The sequence below is a fragment of the Cibotium barometz genome, chromosome 21 (assembly GCF_041138505.1).
Source record: "Cibotium barometz isolate CiBa-2024 chromosome 21, ASM4113850v1, whole genome shotgun sequence".
Taxonomy (NCBI): domain Eukaryota; kingdom Viridiplantae; phylum Streptophyta; class Polypodiopsida; order Cyatheales; family Cibotiaceae; genus Cibotium; species Cibotium barometz.
The window spans coordinates 28,801,647-28,825,989 of NC_141066.1; positions in this window are offsets into that span (position 1 = coordinate 28,801,647).

Below are 24,343 nucleotides of genomic sequence, written 5' to 3' on the forward strand. Positions count from 1 at the left end.
ATGGTCATTCCTATGACCTATTCTATATTTAAATGAAGCTTCTCATGAAGCAATTCTCTAATCTAAAAGTAATTTCTATGCTTGTCAAATTGAGGCCAAATAAGTGGCTTTTTAATGCTTTTACGCTATTTAATTCATGGCAAAATTAGGAATCAAGTCCATAATTGGATATTGATCCAATTAATGGTTATTATATCATATGATATTACTAAACTTTATGTTTTAAAAATTATTGAGAATTATCAGTAACAACAGGCGAAGCTATGACAAAATTTCTAAAAAATTAACACATAGATCATTTTCATAATATGAAAAGAGGACTTCCTACCATATTCTAGGATTAATCACCCTAGATTAATTGAATGATTCTCATTATAATCATGGAAAAATTTATTTTTATGTTTATGCATAAATAGTTAATTAGAAAAAAGAGGAATTTTTAGTAATTCATTTTTATGTTAAAAGAGTAATCCCCCATGATAATGCAAATCCATGTATTCCAATGAAGTAAGAGAAAAATTGCGATGCTAAAATAATGTATATTTTATTTAAAAATTAAAGAAGGATTTTAGTGAAGTTTATCTTTTTGCATAGATAAATTTAAATGATGAAAGAGGAATTCCCACCATATTGGAATTCAAATATTTAAATGAGGAAAGTATAATTTTTAGCATATTGAAATTATTGGGTATTTTATTTAAATTCAAAGATAAATTTTAGATAAATTTAATTTATGTATGAGAAATATTTAAATGGTAAAAGAGGAATTCATATGACATTTGGAATTCCATCATTTAGATGGGAAAAGAGAAATTCCTAGCATACTGAAATTAATAGGTATTTTATTTAAATTCAAAGATGAATTTTAGAAAAATTTATTTTATCTATGAGAAATATTTAAATGGTAAAAGAATAATTCCTATGACATTTGGAATTCCATCATTTAGATGGGAAAAGAGAAATTCCTAGCATATTGAATTAATGGGTATTTTATTATGAGAAATATTGATGATAAAAGAGAAATTCCCATGACATTGGAATGCAAATAATTAAATGCAAAAAAGAGGAATTCCCATGGTGTTTGAGATCCAAGAAATTGAATGCAAAGAAGAGAAATTTTTAGTATAATTCAGTTTATGATTATTTATCAAAAGTGAAAATATGGGTAGAATTGATTTTTGTAAATCCCATGAATTCTTTTATTTAAAAGAGGAATATTGAATATAATTCAATTGAGGAATTGAGAAGGAATATAGAAATAGTCGTTCGAGAAAAGTAACCTTTAATTAGGCCAAGAATTTGGTAGAAATTTAGAAAAAGTCCCATTATTGGAATCAAACTAGAAAAAGCTACTAAATGGAAATAGCATGTGGAATGGATGTGATAAGATGAAAATAAGATGTGATAAGATGTGATGTAATGGAAATAGCATGTGAAATGGATATGATAAGATGAAAATAAGATGTGATAAGATGTGATGTAATGGAAATGGATGTGGATGTGTATGTGAAAGAATGTATGTGATAAGATGTGATGTAATGGAAATGGATGTGGATGTGTATGTGAAAGAATGGATGTGATGTAATGGAAATGGATGTGGATGTAATGGAAATGGATGTGGATGTGTATGTGAAAGAATGGATGTGGATGTGGGATGGATCTGGATGTGTATGTGAAAGAATGGACGTGGATGTGTATGTGAAAGAATGGATGTGTATGTGAAAGAATGGATGTGGATGTGTATATGGAAGAATGGATGTGGATGTGTATGTGGAAGAATGGATGTGGATGTGTATGTGGATGTGTATGTGAAAGAATGGATGTGGATGTGTATAAGAAAGGATGTGATGTCGATGTGAGTGAATGGATGACATGTAATGTGATGTGAATCACGATGTAAATGAATGAGATGCGATGTCATGTGAATCGGATGTAAATGAATGATATGGGATGTGAATGGATGAGATGTGATAAGATGTGAATGAGGATAAGAATGAATGAGATGAGATGTGAAATGAATGTGATGAGTGGATTGTGCTGAGAGATTGCTACTGTTAACACTTGACCTAGTGGATCCAGTTAAGGGATGACAAATTAAAAACCTGCATAACTCAAACTTCCATGGAGGAATGTTCAGATGGAATTTTCGGTATGATGGACCATTATTGTGTTAAGAATATGAATGGTATGTTCTAAATGAATTGTTATCTGATAATGAGTTCTATATAAGGGATCTTTATCCCATGATTCTGTGGAGAGCTGACCAATCTAAAGAACCCCAGATTTAGCTGGATCTAAAGTCGGATTTGAATTATAAATAAAAGGACTTAACAAGAATTTTCATATTGATAGGATCATGGATCTAAAGTCGGATTTGAATTATAAATAAAAGGACTTAACAAGAATTTTCATATTGATAGGATCATGGATCGAGGTTGTCATGGTAGGAATGATAACCCCCAACTCAATGAGGAAGAGCTCGACTTGGATGTTCGTAAAACTACTCATAAATCGCAGCCTGGACCTTTCAAGGGTGAAGGGAAAAACTTTAGTTTGAGCGTGCATGAGTGTGTATGGAAGTGTAGGCTATGTGTCTAGAAGGAAACCAAAAAATTGGAGACTTCATTAGTCTATACATGTGTAGATGAAATGAATATGACTTTTTGCCTCTTTAGGGCTATTTGAGTTATTTATATTCATGGTTGGGATAAAGGTAAAGTGGGATGCGGCTCAAACTTTAGTTTGAGGCTCCATGAGTGTGTATGGAAGTGTAGGCTATGTTTCTTGAAGGAAAACAAAAAATTGTGGATGAGGGACCAAGGAAGCAGCCTATGAGTGAAGTGCTAGGTGACTTGTTGGATCCTAGAGGGTGCTGACCATACGATGCTTGGGCTGCTCTGGGTCGCCGAAGATACCCACACGTGCATCGTGGAAGATATTGGAACAAGGAGTAAGAGTTGTTTTCTGAAACTGGGCATGGATCTAGTTGATTGACCTTGCTGGTCCTCAACGAATGTGTCCATGGCTCCTTTATATGGATCTGTTGGTTGATCTTGTTGATCTTCAATGGAGATTCCATCTTGATATTTATAAGTGAATATATTGTCGGGTACTATGAGCTAGGAACTATCGAAAAGGCCCCTGAGGGACAGGTGGTGAGCGTTCTAGTTTGCCAATGATGCCATAGGTACACCGATGAAGGAATGATTGGAAATTAGGAATCAACCGGATATTTTGGAGAATTATGATCAGTGACACTATGGTTTCATCAAATAATTGTTTTAAAGATAGCTAAATCTGTGAAAAAGGCAATTTCATATTGGGTGTGTAAGTTGTGTGACTCGCGTTAAATTTGCATGAATATCCGGCTAGGGGGCCTAGGAACTATTTTCCCTGGTACTTGGGACAAAACCTAACCAAATTTCTAATTGGATCTCATCACTACAATGATTGGGCGGTTGGCTAACCCATGGGGATGCTGGATAGGGTTAGGCTGGACTGATGGATCCATAAAATGAGACTCAATTCTGTTATAGTACGATAGATGAAGTAAATACCGCGGATAGTAATTGTTCTATGGAAAAAGAATCAACGGCTGTGCCTCTCGATGGGGAAAAAAGTGTTGTTTTCTATGATCCAAGTGCAAGTTTCTTCCTTGATCTGACCAAGTGACTCACAGGTTTGGTTGGATCAGTTTGGTCAGTAATGACCCATACTACATTAGAGTATAAATATCCTCGAGGAATCGCCCGTGCTTTCCAGTAGGGGGAGGTTTTTCCGGGTTCGGTTTTTGAAGAACCAATTGATTAGTCTCTTGTTTGGATATCCGTGGGTGAGGCTCTGAGTGAGGGATCCTGCCCCGTGCAAGAAGTGCTACTTCCTTTGCTAGCACCCCCGAATCCCTTGCGTGGAGGGGCGTGGAGGGGGTAGGGATCTTTCACCATTGGGCTGGCTCACAACCCCTCTTGCCGCCCAAGCCAAGGCTTGTGGGCATAGCTTGGGGCCCTCTTGGCCCCTTTGGGGTGGTTCTACACCTAGCCCATGCTCAGAATAAGAGCACAAGGCTTTGCCCTAGTGTAGCCTTATGGGTGGCCCCTTCCCTACATGCACCTACAAATGTTCGCCCGGTCACACACCAATACACCGATCACTTGACATCATTCCAGGCTATTGGGCTGCCATGCACAAACAATGCGAGACTGTCCCACACTTAGCGTGTCAAATCCCCAAGGTCTCCTCATAGGGTATACCTGCAACAAGACTCCAAACCTGCAAAACAAAGCCATAAAACCATGAAAAACAAAGCCATAAAACCATGAAGGGGGTGTAGGCCTGGCTCACCACCCACCAACCACGATAGTCGTGGTGGGCAAAGCCCAGAAATCTTAGTTGTCCCCACCAAGCCAAGAGCTGAGCTAACTAGCTAGACATACCGATGAGCCTCTACCCCATGACATCCCATACCGCCATGAGACTACCCTCATGGGCCTCAAGACTACTGTCGGCCCTCGATTGCAATGAAGCACGTGCACGTCTGCACTAGATCGAGGCTCTTGACCGGCAGAGCTCTCACATTGCCTCGTGAGACTCTAACTAACTGACTGCTGACCATGGCCGCTGACCATGGCCGCCCTTTTATATGATTTTGGCTGGTCATCAAGCATCCACACATGGGCACTCGCCCATCAATCCATCAAATCCCTAATCTGCCCACCTAGCTCCAAACCTTGAAGCTAGTCTTGTGTGCATAGTATTGCACATGGTAGACACACTATGTGCACATGACTAGGCTACCTGGCCAAGGCCCCTAGGGTTGGCCTAGCCCATGTGCATAGTATTGCACATGGTAGACACACTATGTGCACATGACTAGGCTACCTGCTGGCCAAGGCCCCTAGGGTTGGCCTAGCCCATGCAAGGGATGGTGGGCATAACTTGGGGCCTTCCTAGGGTCTTCGGTTGAAGACCACCAAAACAATGGAGAGCTGCATGGTATGACAATTTCTCTAGGGCCTAGGGCTGTCGGCGGCTAGCTGTCCATGGGCCATAGGGCTGGCCGACAGCCCCTCTGGCCCAAGACAAGGTTGGTGGGCATAGCCTGGGGCTCTCTTGGCCCCTTGGGGATGGTTCTACACATCCCCCATGCCCACGACAAGAGCATGTCAAGGCTCTACCTTAGGGTGGCCTCATGGGGTGACCCCTTGTCTACATGCAATCCTACATGCACCTACAAATGTCCGCCGACAGATACACAGATCACCTGATATCACTCCAAATACTTCACGACTAGATACAGAGATCACTTGATATCTCTCCCTGCTACTTCACGACCAAATACATAGATCACCTAACTCCATATGCATCATTGAGAAAGTACATTTGTTTTTAGTTTTAGATTGAGATTCCTAGTCATGTGCGGGGTTGCTCTGCTGCTCTTGGTAGCACCCAACATACATTGGGATCTCCCATGCATGCCGGAAGCTATCACCATATTTAGGTAGCATCTGGCATACATTTAAAGATACCGGCTTGCCTAGGTAGCACCCAACATGCATTGGGTGCTCACGGTGCATGCCGGTAGCTACTGGCATACTTAGGTAGCACCGAGGATGCATTGGGTGCTTTTGGTGCATGCTGGTAGCTCTGGGTGCATGTCAGTAGTTATCGCCATGCACTAGAAGCTACCAGCATGCATTTGGTGCTCTCAGTGCATGCCGGTTGCCACCGGAAAACTTAGGTAGCACCCAGCATGCATTAGGACTTTTGGTGCATGTCGGGAGTTGCTGGCATGCAGTGGAAGTTACCAGCATGCCTAGGTAACACGCATCATGCATTGGGTACTCTGGGTGCATGCTGGTATCTACCGGCATACTTAGGTAGCACTCTCGGCATGCATGGTGGGTGCTCCAAAGTGCATGCCGGTAGCTACCAGCATACTTAGGTAGCACCATTGGGTGCTTCTAGTACATGATGTTGGTAGCTCCCGGTGAATTGTTGGTAGTTATTTGCATTCATTCGAAGCTACCAGCATGCATTCGGTGCTCTCGGTACATGTTTGAAGCTACCGACATACTTACGTAGAACCCAACATGCATTGGGAGCTCCTGGTGCATGTCGAACAGTTACCGGTATGCCTAGGTGACACCCATCATGCATTGGGTACTCGCGGTGCATGTTGTTAGCTCCTGACATACTTAGGTACAACCTGGCATGCATTTGGTGCTCTGGGTGCATAATGCTAGCTCCCAATGCATGTCAGTAGTTATCAACACGTCGGTAGCTTCTGGTGCATGTTGGGAGTTACTGGCATGCATTGGAAGTTACTAGCATGCCTAGGTCAACATGCATTGGGTGCTTTGGGTGCATGCTAGTAGCTACCGGCATACTTAGGTAGCACCCATTGGGTGCTTTTGGTGCATGCCGATATTTCTTGGTGCTTGTTGGCCCAGTTATCTCGCGGCATGCATTCGAAGCTACCAGCATGCATTCGGTGCTCTCAGTGCATGCCAGTAGCTACCGTTATACTTAGGTAGCTCTCCACATGCATTGGGAGATCCCGATTCATGTCGTGAGTTACTGGTATGCATTGGAAGCTATCGGCATGTCTAGGTAACACCCATCATGTATTGGGTACTCCCGGTGCATGCGGTAGCTAGCAGCATACTTAGGTAGCACCCGACATGCATTGGGTTCTCCGGGTGCATGCCGGTAGCTCCTGGTGCATGTCGGTAGTTATCAGCATGCATTGGAAGCTACCCACATGCCTAGGTAGCACCCGTTGGGTGCGCCGACGCATGTTGGTACTACGAGCATGCATAGGTAGCACCCATCATGCATTGGGTGCTCCCAGTCCATGCTAGTAGCTCCCAGTGCATGTCGATAGTTATTGGCATGCATTGAAAGCTATCAACATGCCTAGGTAGCACCCGCCGACATGCATTGGGAGCTCCCACTGCATGCTCACAGCTACCGGCATATTTAGGTAGCGTTTGGCATGTGCATTATATTAGCATGCATTGGAAGCTACCATCATGCCTAGGTAGCACTCGACATGCATTGGGTGCTCTCGGTGCATGCTGGTAGCTATTGGCGTACTCAAGTAGCACTCGACATGCGTTGGGAGCTCCCGGCATGTCGGTAGTCACCTCACATTAGAGGGCTCTTGTACATAGGTTCACTCACCATTATATATAGACTCACTCAACTATTTCAAGGTGTCTTGTTTTGCTCTGATCTCAATGTATGGCAGGAAGTACTCATCTTATCCTTTGTCAGTCAGTACCCATGGTGCGCGAGGAAAAGTCATCTTTCCTATTTTAGGACTTATTATAGGCCATAAAGATGGTTTATAGTTTTGTTCCTTCAAAACCGATTCAGAATGTATGCAAAAATGGATCGAAGAGCACAACAAAGAATGGCAAGAGAATATGCGAAGAACATTGAAGAGGCAACGAGTGACCCCCACCATGTCAATGACATGGATACAAGAGAAAATAGAAAAGGTGCAAGGAGAAGGTGTGCATGTGAGGAGTTCGAGCTCAGCCTCCCGGTGTGACAAGGAGGTAAGATATGGCATGGCCCACACTTGCAGTATTCTGTGTGCATGCTTTTGTGATGTTAATATTCTCTACACTTATGATTTTAAGTTCGGGCATATAGCAGTATGTGGGCCTATGGAAAATATCTTTGAGTCAAAAGGATTGATGATACGTGTCTTACTCAAGACTCGTACATTGTTGCATCATTTCAACAATAATCTTGTGCAAGTGCCCGTGACACGAACCTTGCCGATGATGAGCTAGGTTACGTTAGGAATCTAGAGAGAATATATGAAGTTAATTATCATTTTATGAAACATGTATAGTCATTCTAGAAATTGATTCTTTCTCTTACATGTTGGTGTATTTGGTGCCAATTCAAGAACATGTTTATTATAGGTTATTTTGAAGGTTCATTGGTTCCGTACACAACACAGAGGCAAAGATGCTACTATGAAAAGAGAGCCCATGGGTTTTTGGTCTATCGACTCGTCCAAGTTGCTAAACGAGGTAGCAAAGAACCTTACCTTCTTCCAATGCATTATGAACAAGCATTCTTTTACAAGAATCCAAATGGCAATCCATGGTGGCAAATTGTGCAAGTCAATCCTCGAGGTCAACAGATTTTCAATAGCACACAAGCCTCCTTGCGCGAGGATAGCAACCATATTGATATCTAGGAAGATACATCATTGGCCAAGGAGGAGTATACACATCCCGACCTCACTGTGTGATGGTAATTGCTCAAGGAGATAGATCGGGACCATCTAATGTGAACGAAGAATAAGAGGAGGAAGACAAGGATGAGGGGGATGAAGACCTACCTAAGTTTGGCATGGAGCAAGTAGCTCAGCTTATAACGTCAACTTTTCCTATACCACAAGAGGAACTATAAGAAGCTATAGCAAGGAAAATGATGAACCACTCTTTCACATTGACATTTTTCCCAAGTCTAGTCCTTGAAACTCATGTATGAAAAAATTTGGAGTGCATAGAGCTCCTATGCGCTTGATGGAAAAAGAGTTGCCTATGCCCTTTTTTGACATCCACGTTGTCGTGATGTGGGCGGTGTCGCTGGGAAAGTGCAAGACTTCTGGCTGTGAGAGTATGTGGTTGAACTTCAAAGGGCACCACATTTCTATAAACATCATCACAATAAAAACCATGAGCAAAGAGAGCTCATAATCCCATAAACACCTTAAACCATAGCCAATAGGCCCACAGAAACCTGTCACCTTCACTATTCACAGGCTTCCTAAAAAGACATAGATGATCATGGTCTTCCTCAGCAACATACTTCCAGATGACGTGAAAAGATAAGGACAATTGACGCTGTGTAAGCCACCCTTAGGAGCTACACAAACAAAACCAATCTTCCTCTACTAAAATTTGTCCATGACCCTGGACTTCTCCACCTGCAGATTTTTTCCGCCCTCGCAGCCTCGATATCTTTGACACCCACAAGATGTTTCCAAAGCAAGTGTCCAAAATTCTTGAAAATATGCAAGGGTTCAAAATTATATATGATTTTCAGTTCTTTCCAATATTCCAAACTATACGATATTGAGATCTGAGATATCATTTTTTCCCTCTGCCTTTGTGAAAATCCTCATCTTCCTCGTCACTTGTGAGCTCAGCATCTAGATCTATGATAGGTCCAATTGTCCATTTTCTATACCAGTCCATAGGAGACATTTGTATAGGGACTGCTCCACTCTCAATCCTTCTAATTGAAATTTCTTCCCAGTTATTTCAATCACAATATGTGTCCTTCCGGCAGAAATCTTATATGTCAAAGATATATATTCTTGCTGATATTCTTGCTATATTTTGATCATAGCCAATCTCCATATGGTGGACATGCGCTTGTACCCCTTTGTTGATAGACCTACGAACAATCAAAGTCTTTAAAGTCCAATTTTTATTTCACATCACTTCAAATCCAAGCAAAGTAACCGCAATAATGTACCTGAAGAATAACCATAGGTAGGATAGTCATGAATAGTCTATGTTAGAATGCCGTAAAGCTCAAAGCCTCATTTGCATGTAGGCTTGGACATGTCAAGCACTTTTATCCCTTTCCAAAGTTGTTGTAGATCTTCGATGAGTGGTGCTAGGTATATATTAGTGTCTTTGACTTGTCATTTTCTTGCATTGAAGTGTTGTATTGAGTTAGAGTTTTTAAGAAGTATAAACATATCGGGTGGATACAATTTCAGACCATGTTGCTTGTGCATGTACCTAGAATTAGTAAACTCAATATTAGATTCTCCTTCTTTATGGACATGAATGGTGGTAGGTTGTAATTGATCAGCACCACTGGCCAAGTTGACCACTTAGTTGACCTATGCTAAAATGGGTTGATTCCATCAAGACCAACACCAAGTTTTAAGTGACGGGGTTCTTGGACTAAAATATGTCCATGTTCTATCAGTGTGCTTGAAAGCTTCATAGTCAAATGGAATGCGTAGGATCCCGTCTGTGCTCACATTCTTTGCCGTCCAATCCATAATCTTTGACAACTACGGGCTCCAAAATAGGTACTCCATTCGTGGGGATAATGGAAAATGTCTCAGAGCCTTATGAGGAATAAGTGTTGCTCTCTCCTTAAAATGTGAAGCAACGCATTTGGGATAGAGAACATAGTTTTTATGCTCTCCTCGATACAGAATGTAATCATTGATGCATGCATGGATTGTTTTGTAGTCAAGTCCAACACTCATCATCATCTTTTGCGCCTTATTCCTTGTTTTTGGGATGGTGTTATCAGGCGGTAGAATATTATTAGAAAGCAATCTGGAAACAACAACAATTTATCAAGAAAATAAACATACCCTATCACTTAGCATCCATGTATTATCGTATTTGATCCACTTATGTTAGTAATGCTGAAACTGATACATTGCTCCAGGAGTAGCGAGCTTGAAGATTTAGGATGAGGAAGGTCATAGATAATCTTGTCATAGAAGAATACTCATATATCTTTGTGAGTGCTTCTTCTCGGAGGTATTTTTCATGAGTATCACGGTCATCTGTATTACTCTCAAACCAATCATTAAGACATCCAGTCATGTTGTTGGCATCATGCTCTGCATCATTAGGTTGCTCGGTTTGACATGCGCATTGCTCTCTCAACCTTTGAAAAGTACTAGGTTCCTCTGCTCTAAGAATCTGCATACACTCTACTCATAATCAAGAGTGACCTCGATGATATAAGGACACATCCTCTGCAATATCATAGTCTGGAACGTGTGATCCAATACGAATTAGACAATCATAAAGACAGAACATGTGATCCAATACGAGTAAACACATGTGATCCAATACGAGTAAACACATTTGCAAAGTCTCATCAAATTAAATTCTGAATCATGTACACATGCTATCTTAAATATACTCAAATTAATAGGGCCTTTGGCACCACAAGATATAATAAGTGAAAAATATCAATATACTAGTATAATGTCATGGATCGAAGCTCATTACAAAAGACGTGCACTAAAAATGCTATAAATACATCTATTCTCTATGTGGAGTTGACAGTCGCCTACGCCAACCATAATTCACTAGAAACTCCTCACCAACACACAATGATCTAATAGCATTGACTACAATGTATCTAGGTACATCTTTGCTCATGTGCACTCGCTCATGTGATCAATGTCACATTCCACAAAAGTACAATTATAGCATCTATAACCTTTTTGCTTCATAGCATAAGCAATGAAGATGCATTTCTCTCCCTTTGGATCCAACTTTGTTCTCACTTCATCAGGAACATGTACATATGCAATACACCCAAACACTTTCAAGTGAGACACATCCTGTCTTATGCATTTCTCTCCCTTTGGATCCAACTTTGTTCTCACTTCATCAGGAACATGTACATATGCAATACACCCACCAATCACTTTCAAGTGAGACACATTTTGTCTTATGCCTGTAAACTTCTGTTCAGGAGTCATACCATGAACAATTGCAGTGAGTGTCGTGTTCATAATGTACACAACAGTTGCTACTGCTTCTGCCCAAAAGTAATGTGGCATATTCTTTTCAGCCATCAAGGCACATGCCACTTCTGCAATGTGCCTGTTTTTCCTTTCTACAACACCATTCTATTGCGGAGTGTACCTACACGTAAACTACCTACACGTAAACTACCTCTTGATTCTCTGCTTTCTCAAGAAATTACAGAATTCATTGGATAAATATTCTCCCCCACCATCCAATCTTAGGCATTTTATTTGCATGCCTTTTTCCTTCTCGACCAAGGCTTTAAATCTTTGAAAGTGAGCAAACACCTCAATTTTCTCCTTCATGAAATAAACCCACACTTTCCTAGTGTGGTCATCAATGAATGTAACATAGTACCTGCAACCTTCAATTGTTGTAGTCTTGGTCGGTCCCCATACGTCTGAATGTATGACATCCAATGGCCTTGCACACTGACATGCTTTTCATGTGGGAAAGCATGTTTGGCCTGCTTTTTACCAAGTTGGTATGCTTCACATACCTTATGCATACTATCAACCTTAAACTTTGGCAAACCTGCAATAATATTTTTGGCCTGCATAGACTTCACTCACTTTACATTCACATGACCAATGCGTTTGTGCCATATGTAAATATCTGCAATGACACCTGTTCCATGCACAAAGATGGTTGCCTTTATCTCAGGCATGTTCACATCCAAAGTAGACATCCTACCATTTCTGTTACCCTTTGCAACCAAGTGACACTTATTTTTTAAGTCTTCCACAAAACATCCTTGAGGATTAAACCTCACTTGCAGACCCTGCTCAACAATCTGTCCAACAAAAACCAGGTTCTTTTTGTAATATTCGAAACATGAAGTACATCAGCCAAGTACTTCATTTTGCCATCCTGAATAGAAAATGGCACTTTACCAATATGCGCAATGGGATGCGCAGTATCATCACCTGTTTCTACATAACCTGGTTTTTTCATTTTTTGCATATCTCAAAACCACTCAGCATGACTGGTCATGTTGCTAGAGGCGCCAGAATCCACATACCATATACCTTGAGATCCTGACACATCCTCTATTATAGAACTAAGCATGTGCTACATCACAAAAAACTGCTCACTTCTGTCATCACCTCCATGTTTGCTAGATGATGCATAGTTGCCTTGCTGCAACTTTTCCCACTTTTAATGACATTTTGCTTTTTGTAGCAGTCTTTTGCCATGTGTCCTAGTTAACCACAGTAATAGCACTCTATGCTTTTTGAATTTTGATTTCTTTGCCAACCACCTCAGCCTCTTTGGCTCCCCCTACCTCTTGTAAGATCCCTGACCCCACTACGCAAAAAAATTCCGGGGTGCTAGCAACGGAAGTAGCACTTCCTGCGCGGGGCAGGGTCCCACACTCGGGGCCTTGTCCACGGATATCGAGACAAGAAACTAACCCATCGGTTTGAACTCGGAAAAACTTCCCCTGCCCGGAAAGCACGGGCGATTCCTCCAGGATTACTTTTCTCTAACGTAGTCAAAAGCCTTAACTAACTGAACCGATGTGACTGAACCCGTAAGTCCCATAGTCAGATCAAGGAAAAGATTGCACTTGGATCATAGAGACCAACGCGTTTTTCCTCATTGAGAGGCACATCCGTTGAGTCTTTTCCATAGAACCATTTTTATCCAGGATTTACTTCATCTATCGTATCAACAGAAAATTTAGTCTTATTTTAGAGATCCATCAGTCCAACATAACCCCATCCAGTCCCATGGGTTAGCAAACCACCCAACCACTATAGTGATGGGATCCAATTAGGAATTTGGTTAGGTTTTGTCCCGGGAAAAGAGCTCCCAGGCCCCCTACCCAAAAATTCATCATGCAACTTAAAACTAGTCACACCACTTACACACCCAATATGAACTTGCCTTTTTCACATAATCAACAATCTTTAAAACAATCATTTGATGAAACTATAGAGTTACTGATCATAATCCTCTAATTATCTACTTGAATCTTAATTTCCAAATCATTCCTTCATCGGTGTATCTAGGGCATCATTGGCAACCAGAACGCTCACCACCTGTTCACTTAGGGGCCTTTTCAATAGTTCCTAGCTCATCTAGATGGAATCTACGTTGAAGATCAACCAGCACATCCATATAAAAGAGCCATAGACTCATTCGTTGAAGACTAGCAAGGTCAATCAACCAGATCCATGCCCCAATTCAGAAAATAACTCTTACTCCTTGTTTTATTATCTTCCCCGACATACTTGTGGGGGGTATCTTCGGTGACCCAGAGCCCGAGCACCGTATGGTCAGCACCCTCTAGGATCCGTTGTAGTGCTTCACTCATAGGCCGCTTCCTTGGTCCCTCATCCACCACTGTACCGGGAGCTCATTATTTAAATCAAACCGAGGCTGGTCAAGACCTCGGCCTTGCTACGCGAGACGTCCTCTGTTGACTCTCCGAGCAGTTGCAACTTTAACAGATAGGTCTCCACGACCTCATTCACAAGACGGTCAAAATGCTTTCCCAGCATTCTTGACATAAAACAGTCATTTAAAAACAGATTTCACGTCCCATAATTTTTTTTCTTTTTTTTCTTCATCGATCCCTATCACATCACATCATTCCCACATCAAATCACATCCAATCGCATCATCCACACATCAATCCACATCATCCATACATCCATCCACATCAATCCACACATCCATCCACATCTTCCATACATCCATCCACATCAATCCACACGTCAATCCACATCATCCATACATCCATCCACATCAATCCACATTACCCACACATCAATCCACATCATCCATACGTCCATCCACATCATTCACATCAATCCACATCATTCACTCATCATACACACACCAATCCACATCAATTTATATCATCCACTCATCAATCCACATCATTCACTCATCATACACACACCAATCCACATCATCCTATCAATTTATATCATCCACTCATCAATTCACATCATCCTATCAATTTATATCATCCACTCATCAATCCACATCATTCACATCAATTTATATCATCCACTCATCAATTCACATCATCCACACATCAATCCACATCATCCACATCAATCCACATCATCCACGCATCCATCCACATCAATCCACATTACCCACACATAAATCCACATTCATTTCATAAGTATTCCCATTCTCATCTAATCACATCTTTTTCTATCTCATCACTTATTTCCTCATTTATCCACATCAGATCTCATCCACTTGCCTCTACCCATACATCTCATCACTTCACATACATTAACATCTATCCACTTTACATCACATCTTATTACATCTATTTCACATCACATCTCATTCATTCAAATCCCGATTCACATGCTAACACATTCATTCATGTCCCTTATCGTTCACTCACATCTCGATTCACATCACATCACATCCCTTATCATTCATTTACATCCCGATTCACATCACATCACATCCATTCACATCCCTTATCATTCATTCACTTCCCGATTCACATGCTATCACATCCATTCACATTTCTTATCATTCATTCACATCCCGATTCACATGCTATCACATTCATTCACATCCCGATTCGCATGCTATCACATCCATTCACATTTCTTATCATTCATTCACATCCCGATTCACATGCTATCACATTCATCAATTTATATCATCCACTCATTAATTCACATCATCCACATCAATCCACATCATCCACACATCCATCCACATCAATCCACATTACCCACACATAAATCCACATTCATTTCATAAGTATTCCCATTCTCATCTAATCACATCTTTTTCTATCTCATCACTTATTTCCTCATTTATCCACATCAGATCTCATCCACTTGCATCTACCCATACATCTCATCACTTCACATACATTAACGTCTATCCAGTTTACATCACATCTTATTACATCTATTTCACATCACATCTCATTCATTCAAATCCCGATTCACATGCTAACACATTCATTCAAATCCCGATTCACATGCTAACACATTCATTCACGTCCCTTATCGTTCACTCACATCTCGATTCACATCACATCACATCCCTGATCATTCATTTACATCCCGATTCACATCACATCACATCCATTCACATCCCTAATCATTCATTCACTTCCTGATTCACATGCTATCACATTCATTCACATCCCGATTCACATGCTATCACATCCATTCACATTCCTTATCATTCATGCACATCCCGATTCACATGCTATCACATTCATTCACATCTTGTATCATTCATTCACATCCTATATCATTCATTCACATCCCGATTCACATGCTATCACATCCATTCACATCCCTTATCGTTCATTCACATCCCGATTCACATGCTATCACATTCATTCACATCTCGATTCACATGCTATCACATTCATTCACATCCTGTATCATTCATTCACATCTCGATTCACATGCTATCACATTCATTCACATCCTATATCATTCATTCACATCCCCATTCACATGTTATCACATCCATTCACATCCCTTATCATTCATTCACATCCCGATTCACATGCTATCACATTCATTCACATCCTATATCATTCATTCACATCTCCATTCACATGCTATCATATTCATTCACATCCTATATCATTCATTCACATCTCGATTCACATGCTAACACATTCATTCACATGCTAACACATTCATTCACATCCTATATCATTCATTCACATCCTGATTCACATGCTATCACATTCATTCACATCCTATATAATTCATTCACATGCTAACACATTCATTCACATCCTATATCATTCATTCACATCCCAATTCACATGCTATCACATTCATTCACATCCTATATCATTCATTCACATCTCGATTCACATGGTATCACATTCATTCACATCCTATATCATTCATTCACATCCCGATTCACATGCTAACACATTCATTCACATCCTATATCATTTATTTATATCTTGATTCACATGACATCACATTCATCTATTCATTCACATTTATCTAATTCACATCACATCTCATCACATCTATTTACCTCTCATTCTCATCACTTCTATTCTCAATTCATTCTCATCTATCTGATTCATATCACATCTATTTACCTCTGATTCTCATCACTTCTATTTGAGAGCTTTCCTTTGGCTTGATGGTTTGAGGGATCTACTCTTGTTTGCAAACAACAAGAGTGGCCACCAATTCTTTAGAAGAGGAAAAGGTCAAAAACTAATGAATTATTAATAAATTCACAGTTTTTGGCTCTGGGGGATGCAGTAGAGTAATAGTGCATAAAACACTATTAAGCTTCAACAAAGGGGGATGCTTCTATTTATAGGAAAAAGTGAGCTTCTAACCAAGCAAACTGATTCTAGAATTTTCCAGATTAGTTTAGTTAAATTTTGACCATTTTTGGGTTAGTTTAGCTTACTTTTTGGATCTAGACTTGATGTTGAGGGGCCAAAGCCCTCAACAGGGAAAATGCTCACACACGACTCTCAAAACAGCATACACCAAGAGATTGAGAGAGAGAGAGAGAGAGAGAGAGAAAACTGAAAACTGAAACTGATTATTCAACTTCCCATATCACACGATTACAACTTCCCATTTTCATGCACGATTACAAGAAGGCTATGCCTTTAAAAAGACTCCTAGGCGACTCTAACTGACTAACCGATTCTTTAGTGACTCTTCATATTCCAACCTAATGACACTTCCGACGACAACTTAAATGACACTTTTGATGACAACTCAGACGACAAATCTGATGACAACTCTGACGACACTTTTGATGACAACTTAGATGATAACTGTGATGACAACTTAGATGACAATTCTGATGACAGTTACTTTCATGACACTGTGAATGACACTTTTCTGCACCCTTATACACTGGGACGCCCAAGGGAACAGTTGCGTAGCAATTGAGAACCCACAAATTCCCTTGATTAGAAGTCAAGTGCCTTTGAAAATCTTGCTTTGGCATTGATTCACCAAAAGACTCCTCCATGAGCTTTTCTAAGATTCGTGCTTCTTGCGGGCTTCGCGTCGCCAGGTAGTACATCCGATCTTCTCTTTGTCGGTATGCCTCCTTTGGAACACTCCATCCTTGCAAAAAATCATCTTCTTCAATCTGCTTCAAAAAGCTCCTCTTGATGTCGACATTTTTAAAAACTTTTGCTTCGAAAAATCCCCTAATGAAATGCTTAAACATGACTCATCTTGATAAATACGCTTTCTTAAAAATAGACAAACTGATTCTTCTTCAATCTTCTGCACAGCCTGATTATGTCTGAATCAAATTTTGCCTCCTAAATCTGATTTGGCCTCCTGAATATGATTTTGCCTCCTGAATCTGATTTCGAAATAGTACCTGAATCTGATTTCGCCTCCTGAATCTGATTTCGAAACAGCACCTGAATCTGATTTTGCCTCTTGAATCTGATTTCGCCCAGTAAGAGATAGGTTACCCACCGTGTTGATCGCCAAGGTGTTGAGGGGCCAAAGCCCTCAACAGGGAAAATGCTCACACACGACTCTCAAAACAGCATACACCAAGAGATTGAGAGAGAGAGAGAGAGAGAGAGAGAGAGAGAGAGAGAAAACTGAAAACTGAAACTGATTATTCAACTTCCCATATCACACGATTACAACTTCCCATTTTCATGCACGATTACAAGAAGGCTATGCCTTTAAAAAGACTCCTAGGCGACTCTAACTGACTAACCGATTCTTTAGTGACTCTTCATATTCCAACCTAATGACACTTCCGACGACAACTTAAATGACACTTTTGATGACAACTCAGACGACAAATCTGATGACAACTCTGACGACACTTTTGATGACAACTCAGATGACAACTGTGATGACAACTTAGATGACAACTCTGATGACAACTTTCACGACACTGTGAATGACACTTTTCTGCACCCTTATACACTTGAATTAGGAGAGAGGAGAGATGAAATATCTCAATATTTGAGAATTTAAAACTCCACCACACGTGAAATAGGCGCCTCCTTCATGAGGGGGAATCCCCACTCTAAGGTGTCAAAAATTCATTTTTTTAGTATTTCCTTTGGTCCTTAGTCCACTCTTCATCTGATGTGAGTATTTACTCATTTTTGGGTGGATTTTCTTTATTTCTTCAACTTATCTCCTCCCTACAATTGGATTGATCTGATTAGCCCCTCAAAACCTTAATTTAAAATTTTTAAAAATCTGGATCCTTAGGATAAGGCCTTTTGATGAACAGATTATAATTTATTTCTAATGCACCTTCTAAAAATCTTTTTGAACTTCTGTTTTGGGGGAATTTATTTTAATAAGAAGAGATATTTTTCCATCCAAAAATATCTAAAAATTGAATAACCTCTCTCTAGAACATTTTCTCTCTCTAGGCTAAAACAGGGTAAAACACGATCTTTCTTTTATTTCAGAGAGAGGAATATTTATAAGATCAGAAGGGGAGGTTCTTACACCTGCACACCTCAAAAGCTAGAGGGAGGAATCTTACATCCTACCCCACTTAAAAAACACGAGATGTCCTCATCTCGCAATATTAGAGGACAATTCATTTCCTTAAGATCCAACTGATTCTAGGGTTCCCTATAGTCTGGAGAACCCAACATAATTCGGGGATAAAGATCCCTTATTTAAAACTCATCATTAGATAACAATTCACTCAGATCATAACATTCAAATCCTTATCACAATAATGGTCCATTAGACCAAAATTTCTATCTGAACTGTCCTCCATGGGAATTTTCAATTTTTACAGATTTTTAATTTGACACCCCCTTAACTTGATCCACTGGGTCAAGTGTTAACAGTAGCAATCTGTTAGCACAATCCACTAATCTCATAGTGATTTGCTCAAGTCATTAACGTCATTCCAGCTACTACGAACATCATCACACAAGGACTCATCCCATTCATCCTCATTGTGGTTTTGCTTAGTTTATTACATTTCAACCAAAATTCAGGAATCTTCATTTTTCAATCAGAATCCAAATCAACTCATCAGTTCTCAATCAAAATTTAAAATCATATCAACCACATTCGAATTCATCATATTAATGCTTATAATTTCAAGTCTTAGATTTACTCGTATATACTGCCAGTAAAGAGCTGCAGTTATACCCTCGGTAGTCACGGTCCTTGGAACTATAAGGTAAATACCATCATGTCTAGGCCTCAAGCAAGTCAGGGATTCCATACAATTGCGGTACTTCCATCTGAACACCCAATTACCAATTTACAAATTTCAGTTTGAATATCAATTTGTATGAATTTTATCACACAACTACAACCTTTTACTACTTCATAAATTTTTAACATTTTTGGCTTCTTGATTGGTCCACTATAGCCAATTTGCTCTGATACTAGCTGTAAGATCCTTAACCCCACTGCGTAACGAAATTTCGAGGTGCTAGCAACGGAAGTAGCACTTCTTGCGCGGGGCAGGGTCCCACACTCAAGGTCTCGCCCACGGATATCTAGACAAGAGACTAACCCATCGGTTCTTCCAAAACGGAACTCGAAAAAACTTCCCTTGCTCGGAAAGCACAGTCGATTCTTCCAGGATAACTTTTCTCTAACATAGTCAAAAGCCTTAACTAACTGAACCGATCTGATTGAACCCGTAAGTCCCATAGTCAAATCAAGGGAAAGATTGCACTTGGATCATAGAGACCAACGCTTTTTTCCTCATTGAGAGGCACAGCCGTTGATTCTTTTCCATAGAACAATTTTTATCCGGGATTTACTTCATCTATCATACCACCAGAAAAATTTAGTCTCATTTTAGGGATCCATTAGTCCAGCGTAACCCCATCCAGTCCCATGGGTTAGCCAACTGCCGCCAACCACTGTAGTGATGGGATCCAATTAGGAATTTGGTGAGGTTTTGTCCCAGGTACCGAGGAAAAGAGTTCCAAGGCCCCCTGGCCGGAAATTCATGCAACTTAAAACTAGTCACACCACTTACACACCCAATATGAATTTACCTTTTTCACATAATCAACAATCTTTAAAACAATCATTTAATGAAACTATAGATTTAGTGATCATAATCCTCTAATTATCCAGTTAAAACTTAATTTCTAAATTGTTCATTCATCGGTGTATCTAGGGCATCATTGGCAACCAGAACGCTCACCACCTGTTCACTTAGGGGCCTTTTCAATAGTTCCTAGCTCATAGTACCCGGCAATATAATCACATAAAAATATCTAGATGGAATCTACGTTGAAGATCAACCAGCACATCCATATAAAAGAGCCATAGACTCATTCGTTGAAGACTAGCAAGGTCAATCAACCAGATCCATGCCCCAATTCAGAAAACAACTCTTACTCCTTGTTTTAATATCTTCCCCGACATACTTGTGGGGAGTATCTTCGGTGACCGAGAGCCCGAGCACCGTATGGTCAGCACCCTCTAAGATCCTTTGCAGGTCACCTAGCGCTTCACTCATAGGCCGCTTCCTTGCTCCCTCATCCACTAAACCGGGAGCTCACCATTTAAATCAAACCAAGACTGGTCAAGACCTCGGCCTTGCTACGCGAGACGTCGTCCGTTGACTCTCCACGACCTCATTCACAAGACGGTCAAAATGCTTTCCCAGCATTCTTGACATAAAACAGTCATTTAAAAACAGATTTCACATACAAATACAGTTTCAACAATATTTCCATCTTTTTTCATCACTCCACATCCTTTCACATTAGTCCCCATCTTTTCTCATCTTCATACAAATTTTTTTGTCTTTTTTTTTTCTTCATCGATCCCTATCACATCACATCATTCCCACATCACATCACATCCAATCGCATCATCCACACATCAATCCACATCATCCATACGTCCATCCACATCAATTTACATCAATCCACACATCCATCCACATCTTCCATACATCCATCCACATCAATCCACACGTCAATCCACATCATCCATACATCCATCCACATCACTCCACATTACCCACACATCAATCCACATCATCCATATGTCCATCCACATAATCCACATCAATCCACATCATTCACTCATCATACACACACCAATCCACATCAATTTGTCTCATCCACTAATCAATCCACATTATTCACTCATCATACACACACCAATCCACATCATCCACATCAGTTTATATCATCCACTCATCAATCCACATCAATTTATATCATCCACTCATCAATCCACATCATCCACATCATCCACACATCCATCCACATCAATCCACATTACCCACACATAAATCCACATTCATTTCATAAGTATTCTCATTCTCATCTAATCACATCTTTTTCTATCTCATCACTTATTTTCTCATTTATTCTCATCAAATCTTATCCACTTGCATCTACCCATACATCTCATCACTTCACATACATTCACATCTATCCAATTTACATCGCATCTTATTATATCCATTTCACATCACATCTCATTCATTCACATCCCGATTCACATGCTAACACATTCATCCACCTCCCTTATCATTCATTCACATCCGAATTCACATCACATCACATCCCTTATCATTCATTCACATCTCGATTCACATGCTATCACATTCATTCACATCCCAATTCACATCACATCACATCCATTCACATCCCTTATCATTCATTCACATCCCGATTCACATCACATCACATCCATTCACATCCCTTATCATTCATTCAAATCTCGATTCACATCACATCACATCCATTCACATCCCGATTCACATGCTATCACATTCATTCACATCGCGATTCACATGCTATCACATTCATTTACATCATATATCATTCATTCACATCTCGATTCACATGCTAACACATTCATTCACATCCTATATCATTCATTCACATCCCAAATCACATGCTATCACATTCATTCACATCCTATATCATTCATTCACATCCTATATCATTCATTCACATCCCGATTCACATGCTAATACATTCATTCACATCCTATATCATTCATTCACATCCCGATTCACATGCTATCACATTCATTCACATCCTATATCATTCATTCACATCCCGATTCACATGCTAACACATTCATTCACATCCTATATCATTCATTCACATCTCGATTCACATGCTAACACATTCATTCACATCCTATATCATTTAGTTACATCTTGATTCACATGACATCACATTCATCTATTCATTCACATTTATCTGATTCACATCACATCTCATCACATCTATTTACCTCTCATTCTCATCACTTCTATTCTCAATTCATTCTCATCTATCTAATTCATATCACATCTTATCACATCTATTTACCTCTCATTCTCATCACTTCTATTCTCAATTCATTCTCATCTATCTAATTCATATCACATCTATTTACCTCTCATTCTCATCACTTCTATTCTCATTTCATTCTCATCTATCTGATTCATATCACATCTATTTACCTCTCATTCTCATCTATCTGATTCATATCACATCTATTTACCTCTCATTCTCATCACTTCTATTCTCAATTCATTCTCATCTATCTGATTCATTTCACATCTTATCACTTCTATTTATAGAATGTAAGAGAATTCTTATTTTTAAAATAAAGATTCTTTACGTATCTATTTATGCATCATTTCAATTTTAAGGAGAAAAACACTTTCGAAATTAAAATAAATCTTTTATGCATCTTTCTATGCATAAATTCAATTTTAATAAGAATAACTCTTTTGAAATAAAAATAAATTTCTTTATGCATAAAATCAAAATTAGTGAGAATAACTCTTTTGAAATAAAAATAAATTTCTTTATGCATCTTTCGATGCATAAAATTAAAATTAATGAGATTAACTCTTTTGAAATAAAAATAAATTTCTTTATGCATCTTTCTATGCATAAAATCAAAATTTGAAGAAAGTAACACTTTTATAAAAAAAAATCTTTTATGCATCTATTTATGCATAAAAATCAATTTTTATGAAAGTAACACTTTTATAATAAAAATATTTCCAAATATGCATCTTTCTATGCATAGAATTTAAATCTAATGAAAATCACTCTTTTATAATAAAAAGAAATTATCCAATATGCATCTTTTTATGCATAGAATTTAATTTTAATAGAAATAACACTTTTATAATAAAAATATTTCTACTATGCATTTTTTCTATGCATAGAATGAAAATAACACTTTTAGAATACACAAACGATGGTTTGAATAATAAAAGATAAAACTTATTTCATAAAATTTAAGAAAATTTTACCATAACCTCCTTTATATGGCTGATCATTTTTTATATTTTCCTATCCTTAAGTTACTTAAAAATTATCCCCAAATGGTTTAAAGTATTCTAAACTAATCAAATTCCACATTTAAAAGAGAAACAATATGAAAAGTTTAATTCTAACAATTTGATTACTTATCTAGGATAAAGAAAGGCTGAATTTAAGAATGAATAGAGGGGGAAAGCCTTTCCAACAAGGCATAGCATCATTTTACATTTCAAAGAAAACTAAAATTAGAAAACCATTAAAAAGGAATAAAGAAAAAGTAGGATTTCTAGCTTACATGAATTTCTGAGAAATTTTCTTTGGCATGATGGTTTGAGGGATCTACTCTTGTTTGCAACAAGAGACCCAAACTTCAAGCCAATTCTCGATATTCCATTGTCAAGTGTCCACATTTGTACAATGCATGCTCTTTGCAGAATCATTTAAAAACACTTGTTTTTATACATATGTTTTGCATGGACTCTATAGTCCAATACAACAAAGTTTACATCCATCAAAGTACTAGAGAAAGTTCTATCAGACATTGGTTTGCATGGTGGACATGCAAAAATTG